Source organism: Felis catus, chromosome E3 (genome assembly GCF_018350175.1).
Source record: "Felis catus isolate Fca126 chromosome E3, F.catus_Fca126_mat1.0, whole genome shotgun sequence".
Taxonomy (NCBI): domain Eukaryota; kingdom Metazoa; phylum Chordata; class Mammalia; order Carnivora; family Felidae; genus Felis; species Felis catus.
The window spans coordinates 8134210-8156962 of record NC_058383.1 but is presented as its reverse complement, the minus strand read 5'-3'; the positions used below and the strand labels follow the sequence as shown (position 1 = coordinate 8156962).

Sequence of the window (22753 nt, the reverse complement as noted above, 5' to 3'; positions counted from 1 at the left end):
AGAATTTGGAAGAGGAAAACATGATATGATGTAAGTGTAAAAAAAAAAAGGAAACCAAAACCAAAACAAAACAAAGACAAAGGAAACAAATTATATTAGCTGTACACAGTGACTTCCTTCCGAAGAGTACAGTTTGCGATGGGGGGTGAAGTGCAGATGGCTTTGCACAGGAGGAGCCCGACAGACCCCGCCCCAGCCAGGCAATGAAGGTCAACATCAAGTGATCAGGCTTGCTGATAGTATGTACCCTCCGGACGTGATGACAATGGCCTTTTACCTCCATCACGGTCTTTGTCCCCCAAACCCATAACTCCAATCTAATCAAGAGAAAACACCAGAAAAATCCCAGTGAGGACACTGTACCAAATACCTGATTCCTCAAAACTGCCAAGGTCATCAACACCAAGGAAAGTGAGAAAAGCGGTCACATCCAAGAGAAACCTGAGAAATAACAATGAAATGTAATGTTGTATCCTGGGTGGGATCTTAGCAAAGAAGTAAAAGATATTAAGAGGAATCGAATGGATGTTTTAGAGCTGAAAAATACAATTACCAAAATTAAAAACTCACTAAACAGTCTCAATAACAGGATTGAGGGACACAAGAATCAGTAAATGAAGATTGATTGATAGAAAGTACCCAAACTGAACAATAGAGAAAATGGACTGAAGAAAACAAACAAAAAACCACAGACTCTTTGGGACCTGTGGGACAATAAGAAAAGATCTACCATTCGTGTCATTGGAGTCCCAGAAGAAGAGAGAAAGGGGCAGAAAAAATATTAAAAGAAATAATGGTTGTTATTTCCCCAAATTTGGCAAAAGAGAGAAACCTACAAATTCAAGAAATGAAAAGAGAACACAATCAAACTTTTGAAAACTCAAGACAAAAAATCTTGAAAGCAGCTATGATGTTTCTTGAAAGAAACAGTCTGTTACCTAACGGTATGATCAAATGACAGCAGATTCCCCCCAAAAGCCGTGGAAGCCAGAAAGAAGTAACACAACATTTTCAAGTCCAAACAAAAAAGACCTGTCAACCCAGGATTCAATATCCAGCAAAAATATCCTTTAGGAATGAAGAGAAAAGACACTTACACTTGCAGGTGAAGGAGAACTAAGAAACCTACCCTAAAAGAATGAATAGAAGAAGTTCTTCGAACTGAAAGGAAATGATAGAAGAAGAAATGTGGAACATCAGGAATTAAGAAAGAACAATGATAATGGTAAAATGATGGGCAAACATAATAGATTATCCTTCTCTTGACTTTTTGAAATTCTGCTTAATAGACAAGACAACAAGCATAATAACATCATCACCTGATACGGTTCTCATTGTATGTGAAAGAAATATGTAAGGCAATTATAAATGGGGGGGGGGGGTAAAGAGACCTAAATGGAGATAATATGGTTAAGTGTTTTCACACCAGTAGGCTGTTGTAGTAAGTTATGTATGTATAACACCCAGGGAAACCACTGCAAAAGCTACCATAGAAAGAGATTGTTGCTTCAGTCCCAGCCTGTTGATAGTAATGTTCTTGGTTAGGAATGCCAGAGCCCCGTAGACATCCCCTTTCCACCACCACCAGAGCCGGTGTTGTGGCTGGACCAGCCCTGTTGTTCTTATTGTGATTTGGGGATGTACTTCAGCAAAACCATTAGGGAACTCTGAAGAACAAGGTTTATTACAAGTCCTGGAAGGAACCTGGCACAGCCATGGGCCACACATAAGGTCATGGGTTGAGAGGGAGGGAGAGAGAGGACCTGGGGCTCTGCCTTCATTAGGGTCTGAGGGTGGGGTACCTAGGGTTTCACAGGTAGACTCTTTATTGGCAAATTTATGGCATAAGAGCAGGAATTGGGGCACAGGAAAGGAGAAATGAGATCACTCAAGTGGCCGGTTATCTATGTTACTCAGCGCTTTCTAAAAGGGAAACTTCATGGGTGGGGGTGGCCTCGTCCCTTCCTGGTTGTTTTGCTGGTAACTGTGCAATCCACCTGGCAGTATGTTAATTTGAGCTGGATGTCTTTGCAATGGGTGCCCCGGCAATCGAAAGTTTGATGTCAAGCACTTACACTACAGAAATACACTCCAAATCAGTATAGATAAATCAGAAAGGAATTCTAAGAAATGTTCAGGAAACCCAGAGAAAAGCATGAAAAGGGAAGCAGAGGAATGAAAACCAGAAAAGAAATAATAAAATGGCAAACTTAAACCCTAACATACCAAAATTGCATTAAAGGTAAATGGTATGGATGCACTAGTTAAAAACAAAGAGTGATGGGCACCTGGGTGGCTCAGTTAGTTAAGGGTCTAACTCTTGGCTTCTGCTTAGGTCATGATCTCATGGTTAATGGGTTTGAGCCCCACATCGGGCTCTGAGCTGAGGGCTGGGAGCCTGCTTGGGATTCTGTTTCTCCTCTCTGCCCTTCACCTGCATGTGATCTCTCTCTCTCTCATTCTCTCTCTCTCTCTCTCTCAAAATAAATAAATAAACTTAAAAAAATTAAAATAAAAACCGAGTGGGGCCAAGCCCAATGAGAGGCCTCCTTGGGAAGGCTGCTGGAGCTACCAGGAGAGAGGCACGTTCTGTGCTCTGGAATTGCTAAACCAGGAGAATCAAAGGGTCGAGCTCCAGGGTACCTGGGTGGCTCAGTCAGTTAAGCGTCTGACTTCTGCTTAGGTCAAGATCTCACCGTCTGTGAGTTTGAGCCCCGCATCAGGCTCTGTGCTGACAGCTCGGAGCCTGGAGCCTGTTTCAGATTCTGTGTCTCCATCTCTCTCTGTCTCTCCCCCACTCATGCTCTGTGTCTCTCTCTCCCTCAAAAATAAATAAACATATAAAATTTTTTTAAAGGGGTGGAGCTCCAGGTGGCCTTTTGGTCACTTAAAAACAACACAATCCAACTATGCACTGTAGATAAGAAACTCACTTCAGATATAAAGATATATGTAGATTGAAAGTAAAAGGATAAAGATACACTATGCAAACATCAGTCAGTAGAAAGCAGTAGTGGCTATGTTAATTTTTTTTTTAACGTTTATTTTTGAGACAGAGAGAGACAGAGCATGAATGGGGGAGGGTCAGAGAGAGGGAGACACAGAATCCGAAACAGGCTCCAGGCTCCGAGCTGTCAGCACAGAGCCCGACGCGGGGCTTGAACTCACGGACCGTGAGATCGTGACCTGAGCCGAAGTCGGCCGCTCAACCGACTGAGCCACCCAGGCGCCCCGCAGTAGTGGCTATGTTAATAACAGATGAAGTAAACTTCAGAGCAATGAAAATTGCGAAGGATAGAGAAGGACATCACATACAGGTAAAAGGATCTATTCACCAAGAAGACATAGCGGTCCTAAATGAGTGTGGACCAAACAACAGAATTCCAATATACATGAAGCAAAGTTGATAGAACTGAAAAGAGAAATAGGCCAATCTGGAATTATAGTTGAGGATTTTTAACACCACTGTCTCAACAGTAGACAGAATTACTAGTGAGAAAACCGGCAAGGATATAGAACAACACTGTCATTCAGAAGGACCTAATTGATATTTATAGAACCACTCCACCCAAGAACAGCAGAATACTCATTCTTTTCAAGTGCACCTGGGGCATTCACCAAGATAGACTATGTCCTGGGTCATAAAACAAATTTCAGCAAATTCAAAAGAATTGAAATCATACAGAGTGTGACCTTTGATCGCAATAGAATCAAACTAGAAATCAGTAACAGAAAGATAGCAGGAAATTCTCCAACACATGGACACACACAATAATCCACGTGTCAAAGAGGAACTCTCAAAGGAATAAATCACATTGCACTGAAAATGGAACTTTTCAAGATTTATGGGACATGGCCAAGGCAGTCGGAGAGGGACTTCTCTTCCAGAGAAGAGACCAGTGGTGAGGGTGATGTCCCACACCCAACATTCAACCCCAGTCTGCCAGTAGAAGTGGCTAGACACGTAACCAGAGATACAGCAGGTCAGGACATACAACAAGATGGCACCAAGTCAATGGCCTCATGACGATACACACTGAGGAGGCCCAGCAGCACCATGATAACAGTGCTGGTAGGGGAGCAGCAAAAAGCCTGTGTCAGGCCTCGCCTGTCCCTCTTCCGGTACATCGTAGAGGAATCAGTCCCCTTTCTTCCAGACCCAACGCCTGCAGCAAAGCAATCTTCCCCCAATTCTGTTGTCCAGAAACCCTAACATAGAATATACTCATCCTCTCTAGAGCCACCCCACCCCTTAGGTCTGCCCCTCATCTTCGAAAGAAGAGAAGATCTGCAAACCTTCTACTAAGTAGATGACCTACTTAGTTCTACCCCTTGAGAAATTCCCAATTAATTCTTATCACCTCACCGTGCCCAGAGGTCAGGAACTGGGCACCCGTGACCAGCATAGCACAGAGCAGACCACGGTATGGATGGGAGAGGAGGGCATCCGCGTGGACGATCTTCCGGCCATTGTCACCCTGGTCAAAACCATCACCAGAACCTCCAGAGGTTACCTCCTCATCTAAGTTGTACCCAGTGAGGTCATTCCAAAGCACACGTGAGAATGACAGCCACAGGTGCCACCTGTGAGAACATGGGCACCCTGGAGTCGATGACGGACAGGCAGTAGATTTCCAGTGCTTGGGGGAAGAAGCCACCACCATCAGCACCACGACCCTGCCACCCCCAACCTTCCACTGAAGTCTCAGACCAGCACACTCTGTAAGTGCGGATGAGGCCATCACCCAGCCAGGGTGTGGGACCTGAAACCCAACCCTGAGACATTGGCAAAATAATTCCATCTCCATGGATTCAATGTGAAAATCCAAAGGGATCTAGAGTCCTATCTTAGGGCCACGTGGCAGGAAGCCGCTGTCCTCTTTGTAGCCCACAAAGCCACCGATTGACAAGTCGTCCACCACAAATTCAAAGCATTGCAGCCTTGGTGGCCTGGCGTAACTGCGTCACGTACAAAGAGCCAGCTAGGAGTCAGACAAGGCCTCCCTGGGCATAGCGTGAGAGCAGAGTTTCTCAACCTTGGCACTACTGACATTTGGACCAGATCATTCTTTGTTCTGGATGGGGCTGTCTTGACATTGGTGGGATATTTAGCAGCGTCCCTGGCCTCTTCCCACTAGATGCCAGTAGCACTCCTCCAGTTGTAACCATCAAAAAAAGTCTCTAGGGACATCTGGGTGGCTCAGTCGGTTAAGCATCCAACTTCAGCTCAGGTCATGATCTCTCCATTCATGAGTTCAAGCCCCGCGTCGGATTCTGTGCTGATGGCTCAGAGCCCAGAGCCTGTTTCAGATTCTGTGTCTCCCTCTCTCTCTGCCCCTCCCCTGCTCACACTCTGTTTCTCTCTCTCTCTCTCTCTCTCTCAAAAATAAATCAACATTAAAAAAAATTCTTTTAAGAGATAGGATTCAATCAAGAAAAAGCATGACAAGGGAAGGTTAGGCAGAGAGTAAAAAGCCAGTTAAGAAAGAGCCGAGAGGTAGGGATGGAAGGCAACAGAATTACCTGGGTGTGATGGTTGGGACCTTATTGCCAAAAGAGAAGCTTGGAGCCAGGAGCCCTGGGCTCTAATATCAGCTTTGCAATTTTCTGTCCACGTGGTCCTGAAACAGGCACTTCTGAGCAGCTATGTTTGTCAACGCCAATAATAACGCCTGCCCTGCCTGCCACACAGGGGCGTAGTTAGAAATCACGTCAAATAATTTCCATGAAGATGCTCTGAAAACAAAACCAAAAAGAATAAAATATTGGCCATTCCCACAGACTCCAAAGAATAATAGGAGGAGTAATAGGATAATAAGGGAACATGTAAACAACTCTACCTGTATAAATTCAACAACTTGGATGAAATGGACCAATTCCTTGAAAGCTACAAACTACCAAAATTGCTCAGTTATGAAATAGATGATTTTAGAAGTCTTATAACAATTTAAAAAACTGAATTCTTGGGGTGCCTGCATGGCTCAGTTGGCTAAGTGTCCAACTCCTGATTTCAGCTCAGATCATGATTTCACTGTTGTGGGATTGAGCCCCGAATCGGGCTCCGTGCTGACAGCATGGATCCTGCTTGGGATTCTCTCTCTCCCTGGCTCTCTGCCCCTCTCCCACTTACATGTGTGCATGTACTCTCTCTCTCTGTCTCTCTCTCTGTCTCTCTCTCTCTCTCTCTCTCTGTCTGTCTGTCTCTCTCTCTCTCTGTCTCAAAATAAATAACATTTAAAAAATGGGGTGCCTGGGTGTTCCAGTAGGTTAAGGGTCTGACTTCTGCTCAGGTCATGATCTCAGCTTCATGAGTTCGAGCCCCACATCGGGCTGTGTGCTGACAGCTCGGAGCCTGGAGCCTGCTTCGGATTCTGTGTCTCCCTCTCTCTCTGTCCCTCTCCCACTCCCACTCGGTCTCTCTCTCTCTCTCTCTCTCTCTCAAAAAAAAACATTAAAAAATGCTTTTTTAATTTAAAAAGCAAACAAACTTAATTCTTAGTTTTAAGAAAAACAACCCCCTGTCTCAATGGTCTCACAGCTAGTCCATGATGCACTGGCAGAACCCACGGGACCCCACATAAAGTTATACTTCAGGTTAAGATTTATTACAGCAAAGGATACAATGCAGGAACAGCAGGAAAAAGATATTTATAAGCAAAGCCTAGAGAGGTCAAATGCGTGCTTTCTTATCTCTCTGTGGGGACAGTAGCACAGGCACACCTTCTCCATGTGCAAACAGCAGGAACATATGTGAGATGTCCTGGCCCAGGGAATACAACCCGAGTCTTGGGGTCCAAAGTTCTTTTTAATAAACTTTTTTTTAACGTTTATTTATTTTTGAGAGAGAGACAGAGACAGAGGACAAGCGGGGGAGGGGCAGAGAGAGAGGGAGACACAGAATCCGAAACAGGCTCCAGGCGCTGAGCTGACAGCACGGAGCCCGACGATGCGGGGCTCGAACTCACGAACTGTGAGATCATGACTTGGGCCAAAGTCAGACACTTAACCGACTGAGCCACCCAGGCGCCCCAATCCTTACATTTATTTTAAACATGCTGACAGCCTTTCTCTTCACCCTCTGCTTTGGGCATATGGAATAACATCTCACCGGCAGCTGTGCGAATGTTCCAGGAGTTTTGTTCTGAGTCTGCCCAAGGGTCATCACCATGGTTACACAGATAAGTGAGAAATGAGTGACACAGAGCTGCTGTGTTCACTTTTACCTCACATTCTCAAAATTGAGAAAATTGAGTTTTGAGGAACCTTGGTCTAGACAAAAAGTTCTTAGACCTGACACCGAAAGCAGGATCCACCAAAGAAAATAATTGATAACTTTAAATTGTATCAAAATTAAAATTTTTGCTCCACAAAAGACCCTCTTAAGATGTTGAAAAGACTAGTTGCAGCCTGGGACAAAACATCTGTAAAGCGCATATCTGGCCAAGGACTTGTATCTAGAAAATACTAAGAATTCAGCAATAAACAAACAAGCAAACAAAGCGCCCCAGATAATCCCGTCCAAAAATGGGCAAAATACACGAACAGGTGTTGCACCAGAGGTTATAAAATGTTCAACATCCTTAGCCATTAGGGAAATGCAAACAATACGCTTCACCATTTATGGCCCGGCTAACACGAAAAATACTGGTAATAGCAAGTACTGGCGAGAATGCAGAGAAATCAGATCTCTTCTGTGTTTCCAAAGGGATGTTCGCTCTTGCCAGATGCCTGGGGCGCCATCAAAACCAACACCGCTCGCAGCCAAATTCCTACCTGCGCACCACCCCTGAAGTGTGAATTCAGTGTTCTCTTCCTCAGGAAGCCTGGGCTTGGTTTACTGCCTTCCAGGAACCTTTCCCCTGTGCCTAAAGAACGTGGGTTTAAGTCTGGTGTCCCCTTACCCTGAGCATGCGTGTTGGGTCCCTTGGACTTAACGCTTTTCTGATCTTCTCAAGCTTGTGAGCAGAACTATGGCTCCATTTTGCGGCAGCTCCCTGTGGAGTCGGCCAGTGCCTTCGGGGCAAAAGCAGTTCTGAGAGTTTATTCATACGCCAAACACAAAGGCAGCTTCAACTAAACAGCTTCCGCACAACCGAGGAAACCATCAACAAGATGAAAAGGCAATGTATGGAGGGAGAGAGATTGGAAATCATATTTCTGGTAAGGGGTTAACCTCCAAAATATGTAGGAACTCCTAAAAGTCAACAGCAAAGAAACAACCCAACTGAAAAGTGGCAAAACGATCATTTGCAGCCACGTGGATGGAACTGGCAGGCATTATGTGAAATGAGCCAGTCAGAGACAATCACCATATGACTTCGCTCATGTGTGTGGAATTTAAGAGACGAAACAGATGAAGGGAAGCAAAGGGAAAGGAAACCAAAAGAATATAAAAACAGGGAGGGGACAAAACGTAAGAGACTCATAAATTTGGAGAACAAACCGAGGGTTGCTGGATGGGGTGTGGGAGGAGCGATGGGCTAAATGGGGAAGGGGCACTAAGGAAGATGCTTGTTGGGAGGAGCACTGGGTGGTATACACAGGGGATGAACCACTTGGAAGCTACTCCTGAAGTCATTGTTGCACTATATGCTAACTTACTTAGATGTAAATTAAAAAATTAATTAATTAGTTAATTGATTAGTTACTTAAATTTTTAAAAGGCAAAGGGACCCGAATGGCCCTTTTTCCAACAGGACAGACATTGAAAAGGCACTCGGGGCACCTCAGTCGGTTAAGCGTCCGACTTCGGCTCAGGTCATGACCTCACGGTTCTCAAGTTCAAGCACCGCATCGGGCTCTGTGCTGACAGCTCAGAGCCTGGAGCCTGCTTTGGATTCTGTGTCTCCCGCTCTCTGCCCCTCCCCCACTCACACTCTGTCTCTCAAAAATAAGCGTTAAAAAATTTAAAAAATTTTCAAACGGCGCTCAACATTACTAATCATTAGGGAAATGCAAACCCCAACCATGTGAGACATCGCCTCACACCTGTTTGGATGGTTATTATCAAACAAGACAAGAGATAACGAGCATCAGCGAGGGTGGGGAGAAAGGAACCCTAGGCTCGCCTCCTTCTCCCCCTGCAGTCCAAAGGGGCCACTGCTTTCTTGCCCCTCTTGACGCTGATGCCTCTCAGATGCTCACGTCCGCACAGGGCAGGCTCCCGACTCTGAAGCCCGTCTGCCCCCAACTGTCCCTAAGTCAACCCTTCCCAGGACCGATGCAAGTCTCTTCGTTCCCTGCCGCCATCCTCCCTGGTGCGGCCAGAGTGATGTTGCTAAGATGTCCATCTGATCGTGCTCTTCTCCTGCCCACAGCTTTTAGTGGCTCCCCACTGGGATGAAGTCCTAGCTTCTTTAACTTACCACACAAGCCCCGCATCATCCGGACCCTGCTGCCTCTTTAGCCTCATCCCTGCCATTCCCCTATTTATGGAACGAGTCCTCGGTTTCATTTCTTTAGAAACCCTTTATGATTTCTTGAGCACCTATGTTTTTTCCCAGGCAATATGCATTATTTCATTTGATCCTCAAAATAATATGAGGTGGTTATTATTTCCCATTTTATAGATGATAAAACTGAGGCTAAGAGATGTCGAGAAACTTGCTCGAGGTCATTTAGTTCTTAAGTACGGTATCTGGATCCGGGAGCACGGCTCCCAGGTCCCGTTCTTTATTTTTTTTTTTTAAGTTTTATTTATTTATTTGGGGGGGGGGGGGGAGAGGATCCCAAGCAGGCTCTTCACTATCAGTGCAGAGCCTGATGCGGGGCTCGAACTCACGAACTGTGAGATCATGACCTGGGCCGAAATCGTTCAGAGCCTGGAGGCTGCCTTGGATTCTGTGTTTCTCTCTCTCTGTCTCTCTCTCTCTCTCTCTCTCTCTCTCTCTGCCCCTCCCCTGCTTGTACTTGTGCTCTCTCGCTCTCTCTCTCTCTCTCAAAAATAAGTAAATAAACTTAAAAAAAAAAAAAAGACTAGGACGCTTAACCGACTGAGCCATCCAGGCTCCCCCAACGCCCCATTCTTAGCCTTTGCAGTAACCTGTGCTTTGCTCCTTCTCCACGCCTGGCCAGCTATGTTCAGCTTTCAAAGCTCAGCTCTGCGATCACCCCTTCAAAACTTTTCCTTAACTTCAGTCTCGTGTTCAAGGCCCCTCCCCTCTGTGCCCCCGTCACGGGCCTCACTGAATGGGAACACTCTGCCCATCATATTGTCATGATTGCTTTTCTGAACCATTTTCTCTCACCCGGCGGGTTTTCGCCGAGATGGGTCTGGGCTTTTCTTTACTGCTCTACTTTCCGCACCTAACGTGGTGCGGAAACTGCACTATGGGAGACAGTCTCCCCACGGGGGTTGGCAGGGCTGGTACGGCCAGCTGGGGAGGCTTCTCTGGATGTCGAAAGCTGAGGGGAAGTGAGGTGACCCCCGGCTGGGCGGAGCAGGGAGGAAAGTGTGTCAGGGGCTCACAGGTCTCCAGTCCTGCTCCTCCCTGAGCCCGAGAACTACCATCGCACACGCTTCTGAAGCCCAGGTCTGTGCCCCTCTCTCCGGCCCCTCCAGCCTCACCAAGAGAGGGAGGCCCCACAAATCCCCGCAGCAGAACCTGAGTAGGGTTTGGGGATGGTAAGGGGCCAGCAGCCTGAGCTCGGAGCCTCAGCGATCACAGGAGACAGACAGAGACCTTTGCCTTAGTGCCTCTTGGAGTTGAGCGCCAGTATCTGAAAAACTGTCGGCATTCCACACTCAGAGTGAATGGCAGAAGCAGAGAGGCCAGGAACACACATGGCTGGCGTCGGAATCAGATCCAGAAAACTCTGGAATGGAGGAACCGAACCAAGGGAGAAGTGTCTTGTGCCTCACCAATACCTTGCAAAGAAGGTTTCCGTAGAATTATATAAAGAAGTTCGCCTTCTCGTGCAAAATGAGGTTTGCATGTTGTCTGGCGTAACAAAATACCACAGGCTGGGTAGCTTAAAAACCAGAAATTTATTTTTTCACAGTTCTGGAGGCTGGAAGTCCAAGGTCAAGTCAACACGATTGGCTCCTGGACATCTTCTCCCTGTGTCCTCACCGGCGCTTTCCTCTGTGAATCTGTGTCCCAATTTCTTCTTATAAGGGCACCGGTCATACTGGATTATGGGCTACCTTAATGACCTCATTTTAACTCAGTTATCTCTTTAAAGACCCTATCTCCGAACACAGCCATTATGACAAACTGGAGATTAGGATTTCAACACACAAAGTGGGACAGGGGCAGCATTCAGCCCCATGACACATGTAAGTTTCAGACACTATAGCACTGAACAAAAACCCTCTGGGTACATAAAACATTTATCTAAGTTACAAATTTCTTCAGCCTTTTTCTACCACTTTCATCCCCTCTCGGCTGTTAAACCAATAAAAGTCCGAACGTTTTAAAAATAGCTGAACGATTTTGACATTCAGGAAGGTTCGGTGCCTGCTCTGGCTCTTAGATTTGCCCAGCTTGATACGACCTCGTGTTTCAGAGGAAGCAGCCTCTATTCAGCGCTGGGTCACAGCTGGCCTTCTGGAACATCCTTCCTCGCATCTGAACGCGTCCAAGTGGTGGGAGGGGATGTTTTTTAGACTGGAACATTTTAAGGAACCCAAGTCACGCAAATGTTCTTCCTCTTGAATGACTGAGCTACCTGCCTTTTTACCAGAAACAGATGATTTTGCCCCAGAATTCCTTTCTTTAAAAAGTTGCCCTCTCCCCCCCCCCCCCCCCCCCCACCATGTATATCAGAAGAGAGAGTAGTTAGTGCGTTGAAAAACTGCAGACTGAGAGCCAGGAGACACAGGGATTTTGAGAAAATCACTTCACCTCCTTAATCCTGTTTTTTTTTTTTTCCACATGAAACATGAGGGAGTGACTTAGACACCCTCTCATCCTTCCTGCTATAAAATTCTAAAAGTTCGACATGAAACAAACATGCAACTTTCATCACACTGCTGCCCCCTAATCTATGCTTAAAACAACAGTTTATTCCATTAAACCTAGACCTGACGCATAATTAGCCCCTTGTTATCCATCTCAGATATTCCATAGCAGCGCAAATATGGAGCCGCGGGGCGGGGGGGTGGGGGGTGGTGAGCAGTCTGGAGGGCTCAGCCGTGAACGTGGCTGTAGTGATATTAACCGGCCGCCACAGTTCTGCTACCGGAACCCCTATCTCATTCAAACGGGTTCTTCTGATTGGCCCTCATGTTCCCTCCATGTCTCATGGCGTCCCACCCCATGACTTAGAAAGGTCCTTGCTTTCCTGTATTTACAATTTCAAGGATCTAATGAAAGCCGTGAACCCCTTCCTCCCCCAAACGTAAATGTGTATGTGTGTATATTTCACAGTGTTATGGGGGTCAAGAACTTTTTCAAGCCCATCCATAGACACTGTCACCCTACCACCCCCACCCCCAGGTCTAGGACCCCGACGTCTGCTAGACTGGCAGGAAGTGAAGTGGATGGTGTGTTCAGTGACTAACTTTGCTCTACTCTTAGGAAAATAGAGCTCAGTTAAAAACCTATTTTAACCGGTAGAAGCATGGCTATTTTCTGTCAAGCAATTTATGGGATTTTGAAAAATTTTTCGTTTTTAAACAATAATACTTGTGTTTTTAAAGATGCCTTGTACTTTCGGGGCACCTGGATGGCTCAGTTGGTTGAGTGTCTGATGCGACTTCAGCTCAGGTCATGATCTCACGATTTGTGAGGTCGAGACCCGCATCGGGCTCTGTGCTGACAGCTCAGAGCCTGGAGCCTGCTTCGGATTCTGTGTCTCCCTCTCTCTCTGCCCCTCTCCTGCTCACACTCTGTGTGTATGTGTGTCTCTCTCTCAAAAATAAATAAACATTAAAAAAAAAAAAAAGCCCTAGGAACATCTTTTGTTCTAATGTTAGGTATTATTGGCCCTGGTTCCTGAGGCAGAGCTCCTAAATCCCTGGGAACATTCTGGGTGTTGGGAGTATCTTTTGTTCCAATGAGACAATGCCTGGTGGGCTCCTGGTTGGGGGCTGGTCACCAGAAAGACCAAGCCATGAGTAGAAGCTTAGAATTCTCAGTCCCACCCCCCACTCTCCAGACGGGAGAACTACGGGGGTAGTTTTTACCTTCTGGTAACTTCTGGCAATAGTAGGCTAGGTGATTTAGCCCATCTCTCCTGCTGAGGAGACCAAAAGCCAGTTAGAATATAAAAAACATCCACTTGAAGGCATCAGAGAGCTAACAAAAGAGTGAAGAATTACCAACCCAAATCCAGGAAAGGACAAAGACTCTGTAATGTGAGCCTGGCCTGGGGGGCTGCCTGTCCCCTGGGGACGTCCCCCAATTCCAGAGCTGTTGTTGGCTGGGAAGTCAATCAGCTTTTTTTTTTCTTTTTTTAACATTATATCGAAGTAAATCGTACACCCTGAAATGTGCACAAACCATAACTTTACAGCTCAATGAATTTTTGTAATTGAAGTATAATTAACATACAAGGTTACATTAGTTGCAGGTTTACAATATAGGGATTCAACAATTCTATACATTATTCAGTGATCACGGTAAGAGTGGTCACCATCTGTCACCACACAATGTTATTACCATCTTAATTTTTTATTTTTTTAATGTTTATTTATTTTTGAGAGAGAGACAGAGTGTGAGCAGGGGAGGGACAGAGAGAGAGAGGGAAACACAGAATCCGAAACGGGCTCCAGGCTCTGAGCTGTCAGCACACAGCCCGACACGGGGCTCGAACCCACGAACCGCAAGATCACGACCTGAGCTGAAGTCGGACGCCCAACCGACTGAGCCGCCCAGGCGCCCCCAACATTATTATCATCTTATTGGCCACATTCCCTAGGCTGTACTTTTCATCTCGTGACTTATTTATTTTGTAACTAGAGACTTGTGCTTCTTAATCTCCTTTATTTCATCCCATCCTCCCGCCCACCTTCCCTCTGGCAGCTGCCAGATTGTTCTTAGTATTTAAGAGTCTTTTTGTTTGCTTATTTGTTTGCCTCTTTTTTGGTTTGTTTTGTTTCTTAAATTCCACATAGGCGTGAAATCATACAGTATTTGTCTTTTTCTGTCTGACTTATTTCACTTAGCATAATACCCTCTAGGTCCATCCATGTTGTTGCAAATGGCAAGATCTCGTTCTTTTTTTTTTTTTATTAATTTTCCATCGTATATAAATACCACTTCTTCTTTAAAGATTTTTTTTTAATGTTTATTTATTTTTGAGACAGAGAGAGACAGAGCATGAACGGGGAAGGGTCAGAGAGAGGGAGACACAGAATCCGAAGCAGGCTCCAGGCTCCGAGCTGTCAGCACAGAGCCCGACGCGGGGCTCGAACTCACGGACCGTGAGACCATGGCCTGAGCCGAAGTCGGACGCTTAACCGACTGAGCCACCCAGGCGCCCCAAATACCACTTCTTCTCTATCCATTCATCTATCGATGGACACTTGGGCTGCTTCCATATCTTGGCTATTATAAATACCGCTGCAATAAATATAGGGATACAGCTGTCTTTGCGAACTAGCGTTTTCATTGTCTTTGGGTAAATACTCAGTAGTGGAGTTACTGGATCGTATGGTGTTTCTATGTTTCATTTTTTTAGGACCCCCCGTACTGTTTTCCACAGTGGCTGCGCCAATTTACATTGCCGCCAACAGTGCACGAAGGTTCCTTTTTCCCACATCGTCACCAACACTTGCGATTCTTGTATTTTCCTATTCCAGCCATTCTGACAGGCGTAAAGCGTGATTTCATGGTTTTGATTTGCTTTTCCCTGACAATTAGTCATGTTGAGCATCTTTTCGTGTGTCTATTGACCATCTGCACGTCGTCTTTAGAGAAATGTCTATTCAGGTCCTCTGCCCATTTTCATCGGATTACTTTATTGATGTTGAGTTGTATGAGTTCTTTGCACATTTGGGATATTAACCCCTTATTGGACACATCATTTGCAAATATCTTTTCCCACTCAGCGGGTTACCTTGCCCTTCTGTTGATGATTTCCTTGGCTGTGTAACAGATCTTTGTTTTGGCGTGGCCTCAATAGTTTACTTTTGCTTTTGTTTCCCTTGCCTGAGGAGACATTTCTAGAAAAATGTTTCTACGCTGATGTCAAGGAAATTACTGCGTATGTTTTCTTCTGGGAATTTTATGGTTTCAGGTCTCACACTTAGGTCTTTAATCCATTTTGAATTTGTTTTTTGTATAGTGTAAGAAAGTGGCCTAGTTTCATCTTTTGGATGTAGCTGTCCAGTTTTCCCAACACTATTTGTTGAAGAGGCTTTTTCCCACTGGATTTTCTTGCTTCCTGTATCAAAAATTAATTGGCCAAATAAGTGTGGGTTTTATTTCCGGGCTCTTTATTCTGTTCCATTGATCTATGTGTCTATTTATGTGCCAGTACCATACTGTTTTGGTTACTGCAGCTTTGTAGTATGTCTTGAAATCTGGGATTGTGATACCTCCAGCTTTGTTCTGTCTCAAGATTGTCTTGACTATTCGGGGTCTTTCGTGGTTCCATCCAAATGCCAGTATTATTGGTTCTAGTTCTGTGGGAAAATGCTGTTTGTATTTAAAAAAAAATTTTTAATGTTTATTTTTGAGAGAGAGAGACACACACAGAGCGTGAGTCGGGGAGAGAGAGAGGGAGAGAGAGACAGGGAGACACAGACTCTGAAGCAGGCTCCAGGCTCTGAGCTGTCAGCACAGAGTCCGACACTGGGCTCCAACTCACGAACCGTGAGATCATGACCTGAGCCGAAGTCGGACGTTTAACCGACTGCGCCACCCAGGGGTCCCAATGCTGTTTGTATTTTGATAGGGATTGCATTACATCTGTAGATTGCTTTGGATAATACGGACATTTTAACAATGTTGGTTCTTCCAATCCATGACCGTGGAATATCTTTCCATTTGTTTGTGTCTCTTCAATTTCTTCCATCCATGTTTGATGGGTTTTTTAAAAATGTTTATTTATTTTTGAGAAAGAGAGAGACAGAGCGTGAGTCAGGGAGAGGCAGAGAGAGAGGGAGACCCAGAATCCCAAGCAGGCTCCAGGCTCTGGGCTGTCAGCACAGAGCCCGACGCGGGGCTCGAACTCACGGACTGTGAGATCATGACCTGAGCTAAAGTCGGACGTTTAACCCACTGAGCCACCCAGGTGCCCCTGGATGAACAATTATTAAAAAGTAATTAAAGAAGACAAACTTTATTTAACACTTGAAGAAGTGGACACTCCCCTTTCAGAAAGCTGCAAAATGGAGCAGCAGGCAGGAAGCTTTGATAAGATAAAGACTAAAGAACAAGGAAGAGAAAGATAGAAAATATCCGATTGGCTGGGCCCATGTAGTCAGCCTGGTTTGGGTTGAGAAGGCCCAGAGTTGGCCTGGCGTTAGGGGATTGGCTGATGGCCTAGACTGTTTTGGGCAAGCAGAACATTCATGGGGACATCAAAGCTATGTAAATTTCGGTTTGCTGATGCAGCACCTTGGGCAGGAAGGGCTCCATCTTGGGCCTAGAAAGTTGTTTCAACACAATCTTATTACCAATAGACTCTAAAGAGAGTTGGTGTTTGTGACTTCTGATCAATTTACAGAATTAAATGGTCAATGATTTAATCTATCTTAATCTACCAACTTTTGGGGCGCCTGGGTGGCTCAGTCGGTTAAGCGTCCCACTTCGGCTCAGGTCATGATCTCACAGTTCATGAGTTCGAGCCCCGTGTTGGGCTCTGTGCTGACAGCTCAGAGCCTGGAGCCTGCTTCCGATTCTGTGTCTCCCTCTCTCTCTCTGCCCCTCCCCCACTCATGTTCTGTCTCTGTCTTAAAAATAAATAAAACATTTTTAAAAATCTACCAACATTTTTTTTTAAGTTTATTTATTTATTTTGAGAGAGAGAAAGAGAGAGCTAGCAGGGGAGGGGCAGAGAGAGAGGCAGAGAGAAAGAATCCCAAGCAGGCTCTGCACCAGCAGCACAGAGCTTGACTCCAACTCGGGGCTTGAACTCACGAACTGTGAGATCATGGCCTGGGCCAAAAACAAGTGTCCGATGCTTAACTGACGAGCCACCGGATGCCTCAGCAGTGAATGTGAATTACAACAAAAATGCAAAACCTTCCTCCCTATATGGCAGAATCTTTACCCAGTAAACCCATGACATTCTGGGAAAAGGGCCCCTGGCCCCGGTCCAAGCAACTCCACTCATCGTTGGTGAAGCCACATTCTGGAAGGTCAGTGGGGTCCTGAAAGAATTCCTAGAGTCTGGAGCCCAGTCGCTCAGGGTCGGACAAGGACGGCGTACGAGGTTGGGGTGAAAGATGCTCTCGATCCTTTTTCGGCAGCTTGAATTCATTGCTGAACAAAATGAATGAAAATTCACTGACCCAGAAAATTCTCTTGCCTCCTTCTGAATTTTCCTTCTTCTTCTCTTTCCCAAAACCTAAAACCAAAGGGGTAAATGGCAAAGGTGATGTTATTTCCAGAACAGACAAGTAGGAACATGATACCTAAATAGTTTAATTTAAGGTACATCTGTTGTCTGAAAAAAATGCCTCTTGGGGTGCCCGGGTGGCTCAGTCGGTGGAGTGTCTGATTTCGGCTCAGGTCATGGTCTCGAAGTTCGTGAGTTCCAGTCAGGTCTGTGCGGACAGCTCAGAGCCTGAGCCTGCTTTGGATTCTGTGTCTCCCTCGCTCTCTGCTCCTCCCCCACTCCCATTCTGTCTCTCCTTCTCAGAAATAAACATTTAAAAAAGGTTATTTTTCCATATGCTTACTCTGCCTCTCCCTGCCCATGCCTCCTTCTGCAAAAAAATCTTTTCCTGTCCTTATCACACTAGTGAAATTACTCCCCATCAGTTCACCACAAATGACCAACTATTGTCAAATCTAATGGCCTAGTTTTGGTCCTCATCCTACTTAATGTCTGTGCACTTAAAAAAAATGTTTTTAATGTTTATTTTTTTGAGACAGAGAGAGAGAGACAGAGAGTGCGCAAGCAGGGAGGGAGAGAGAGAGGGAGATACAGAATCCGAAGCGGGCTCCAGGCTCTGAGCTGTCAGCACAGGGCCCGACACGGGGCTCGAACCCATGAACTGCGAGCTCATGACTTGAGTCAATGTCGGACGCTTAACCGACTGAGCCACCCAGGCGCCCGTGTCTCTGTGACCTTTAAAATAATTGTCCACTGGCATCTACTGAAATCTCTCTTGGCTCTCAAGACACCAACTTTCCTGGACTTTTTTTCGGCAGCTCCTATGTCTACTTCTTATCTCCTTGCCTCTCTTCTCTTCTGACTCCTTGGGAAGGTTCTCCAGCCCCCGGACTTCTGGCTTCTATTTGTACAATCTCTATTTACCTGTTTTTCCTCCTACATATTTAAAGAATGGTTCAATCTTACACCAAGCTAGAAATCTAGAAGCACTCCCTCGTCTTCCACATCCATTTGGTCACCAAGTTCTGTTCATTTTCTCAGAGAAACTTTTCCTCCTCCTATTTTCCTGTTACTTTCATTGCCAGGGCCTTAGCCTGTCTTCATTGATTCTAGCCTGACCTAACACTCTCTCTTTCCAGCCGGTCTCCCTGCCCCTCAGGACAGCCTCCCCCACTGCAGTTGTAAGACTTGCCATTTCTCACAAATACGGCAGATCCTGTCCTTCTTGGAAAGCCATTTTCTCTGCCTAAAAAAAATGAAGTGTAACTATCACCGCACGGCACGCAAGTTCTCTGTGATTTATTCTGCAGCCGCCTCTCCGGTAGTCCTCCCACAACACTTTCCCTCCCACACCTGGCCTTCTCCTCGAGGCTACCTAGAGTGCTCCCTGTTCCTAGAATACCTTTTCTCACCTTCTCCACCTGACATTCCTATCCTTCAAGACCCTGGTTCAAATGTCAACTCACATGTCTTCCCTGAAGACTTTCCTACCACCACAGGCCAGGTGGGTTATCATCCATTTGAATGGTAATGATATCTTAACCTTTATAAATTGCTTGTTCTGTGTGCCAAGTTCTTTATTTTCATCATCTCACATTTCCTTCTCATTATAGATTCCCTAGGAAGGCATTAGGATTTTTATCCTGATTTTTCAGCTGAAGAAACTGAAGCTTAGCTAGATAACAGCAAATTGACTACGGTCACAAGTCTATAGACAGTTGAGACTCAGTTGGCCTCTTCCACTGCCCACTGGTTCTCGAAGTCCAGTGTGCATCAAAATTACCCATAGGATGGGCACCTGGGTGGCTCAGTCGGTTGAACGGCTGAACATCCAGCTCTTGATTTTGGCTCAGGTCATGATCCCAGGGTCGTGGGATGGAGGGCTGCTTTGGACTTGCACTGAGCATGGAGCCTGCTTGAGATTCTCTCTCCCTCTGCCCCTCTCCCTGGCTTGCCCACACTCTCTCTAAAAGAAAAAAAAGTTGGGGCGCCTGGGTGGCGCAGTCGGTTAAGCGTCCCACTTCAGCCAGGTCACGATCTCGCGGTCCGTGAGTTCGAGCCCCGCGTCGGGCTCTGGGCTGATGGCTCAGAGCCTGGAGCCTGTTTCCGATTCTGTGTCTCCCTCTCTCTCTGCCCCTCCCCCGTTCATGCTGTGTCTCTCTCTGTCCCAAAAATAAATAAACGTTGAAAAAAAATTTTTTTAAAGAAAAAAAAGTTTTTTTACCCATAGGGCTCCTAGAAACACCAACTGCTGCCCCCCAGCAGACTTGTGATTCAGTGCGTGTGAAATCCAATAGCCTGCATTTAAAAAAAATTTTTTTAAGTTTATTTATTATTGAGAGACAGAGAGACACAGAGCGTGAGCAGGGGAGGGGGTAGAGAGAGGGGGAGACACAGAATCTGAAATAGGCTCCAGGCTCTGAGCTGTCAGCACAGAGCCCGAAGCGGGGCTCGAACTCACAAACTGTGAGATCATGACCTGAGCGGAAGTCGGTCGCCTAACCAACCCAGCCACCCAGGCGCCCCTCTCTGCATTTTTATTTTATTTTATTTTATTTTTTTATTTTTTTATTTTTTTAGCGTTTATTTTTGAGAGAGAAAGCAAACAAATGGAAGCGGGCAGAGGGAGAGAGGATCTAAAGCGGGCTCTGTGCTGAGAGCAGAAAGCCGGAAGCAGAGCTTGAAACCACTAACTGTGAGAGCACGACCTCACTGCTGAAGCAGGAGGTTTAAGCCATTGAGCCCCCCCCAGACGCCCCAATTATCTGCATTTCTAAAGAATTCCCAGGTGATGCCCATGCTGATGGTCCAGAGACTGCACTTTGACAAAGTTTCACACTTTTGCTCCTGAAAGCGTCTTAGAAAATCTACAGCATCAGCCTCCTGTGGGAGCTTCTTAGAAATGCAACACCTTGGGCTCCATCCTAGCCCTACTGAATCAGACTGCATTTTTAACAAGATTCCAGGCGATTCGTGTGCACGTCGGGTTTGTGTGCGCACGTTGTGTGTATCCATCACACACTTTTGAACCGAGACAGACTCTAAAGGAGACAACACGTAAATTTTAGTTTACAGAGAAAAATCTTTGGGGCAACAGTTAACAGGGAGCACTTCGGTCACCCCGGGGTCACAGAGCTAGGGGAAGAGCTTCCAAAGTCCCAGGCCTTGGCGCCCACCGCCCCGCCTGCAAATCGCGCCACGCTCCGCCTCTCTCTCGGAGCCGAGCCCGTTAATTGGCCATCGGCGTCCCGCCCCGCCCCCCCCCGCCGGGCTCGGCTCGGCCCCGCCTCCCCGAGGAGGCGGCGACTGCGCAGACGTTCTCCCTGCGGCTCCGCGGGTCCTCCGGGACCACTGAGCCCTCTTCCTAGAGTAGCCCCGGAGAAGGCATCCGCTCCTCCCTTCCTCGGGAGCCAATTTAACCGCCACCCGGAAGTGCAAATGTCTCCGTAGTTCTCAGCGCCAGTGGTTACTCTTTCATTCACCCCACGAACGATGCTTGGGTGCCTGGCCTTTGACAGAGAAATGAACGAGACCCAGACCCTGTCCACATCAAGGACTGAAGGGCTGGGTGGTAAACGCTATACCTCCGAGGAGCTGGAGGCGCGGGGACCGGATAGAAGAAAGCTGTCCGGGAGGCGTGACGGCCCTGGGGCTGGCAGTCGCCTGCCCTGTTGGCACTCCGGTGTTTGGTGAACGGAGAGCATTCCGGGTGGAAGAAAGGTGGCTGCCAGGAAAACGTCTCGGCGTGCAGGACGGGTGGGTGCCGGGAGATAAAGCCGGAAAGGTAAGCAGGGGCGACCCTGACGGGCTTCACGTGCGTGATAAGACATTTGCACAATGTTCTGCGAAGCCCAGACGGCGTTTTACTCAGCCCTGATTTGCACTTTAAAGTACAACTGGCAGCCAGGCTGGGTTGGAGGAGGAAAAAATCTGAAGTATGTATGAAGTATGGTGACAGAAAGGAGGCGGAGGTGGGCTGATAATTCATTTATTCGTTAGCAGTCTTGTCTCTTCCATGGAGATGGAACTCGTGTGAGAGAAGGACTGTGTCTGTTTAGTTCATTTCTCTTGCCCAGCACTCAGAAGAGTGCCTGGCACACGTAGGCCTCAAACTACTGTTTGTTGGATGGATGGATGGATGGATGGATGGATGGATGGATGGATGGATGAGCTTGCGGTGGATAGGACTTTCTGATTGGATAGCAGAGGAAAGTGGGAAGTGTAGGTGAGCGATCACAGGAGACGCGAGGAACACAAATAGTGGAATCCTGTTTAGTGGGTGTTTGCTGAGCTCTTTTCGTGGGCTGCCCACTAACAAGAAGCTGTAGGGCAAAAGACCAGAGCAGGCTTGCAACTAATACTGTAGTCAAGGGAGGGGCCCAGGGCCCAGAGTGTGCTAACAAGTACCAACTCTAGGTTTTAGTCCCACTAACAACAACAACAAAAAATGTCAGCTTCCTTTCTGACCACTTACAGGACCAAATTTGAGAAGTGCATGCTTTTTCGTTTTGTTTTGAATATTACCATCCACATCCAAAGAGTCCAGATGACTCTGACTTTCAAGCTGTGTGTTATTTTGTTATATCGATGTGTCATCATTTAATAAAACAATTCCCTGGAGCTTTTGTTGTCTGTTTACCTCCAAAGATAATGCAGGAATGAATATCTTCATGGCTTCCTTTTCCTTTTTCCTTTTTTTTTTTGTTTTTGTTTTTTTTTTTTTGTTTTTGTTTTTTTGCTTTTGTTGACCATTTCACAGATTACCAGTTAAGTAATATTACATCTTGTAGCTTTTACTACATACTCCCTCGTTGCTTTCCAAAAAGTTAATGATGGCGACTGCAGTATTTATTTACACAACAATTACAAATTGAGTATCTACTAGTGGTAGGCACTGAGTTGAGCTAAAGGGGTATAATATGGGCAATATAGACACAGACCCTGCTGTCGTGTAGCTTCCAGCCTCTAATGGGAGGGTGGCATTCATCAGGTTATCACACAAGTGTGTGATTGCAAACAGACAAATAGTGTGAATTAAAAATAGTGGCCGCTAGCCAAGACAGTGAAACCAGTATTATAATTTCAGCAGCACTGGTGGTAGTTTGCGGGGTTTTATTTTTAATTTTCCTACTGTACTATCTAACAAATGGTTTCTCAGTGTTGCCTTGCCTTTTAGATTTTAAGTTAAAGCCAATTGTTTCTCTCTAGTTCACCCTGCTGCTTAAGGGGAGTCCTCTATTGTAAACCAGCAAAAAATTACAAATTTAGGCCTGAGGTTTTTAAAGATGAATAGCTAGAGTGT

The 22753-nt window shown here is 46.1% G+C and overlaps 1 pseudogene; it reads right to left on the bottom strand.

Moving 5' to 3' along the window:
• Window positions 1–4250: 4250 nt before the first annotated feature.
• Window positions 4251–5191, bottom strand: LOC109495039 (annotated as a pseudogene).
• Window positions 5192–22753: the final 17562 nt, after the last annotated feature.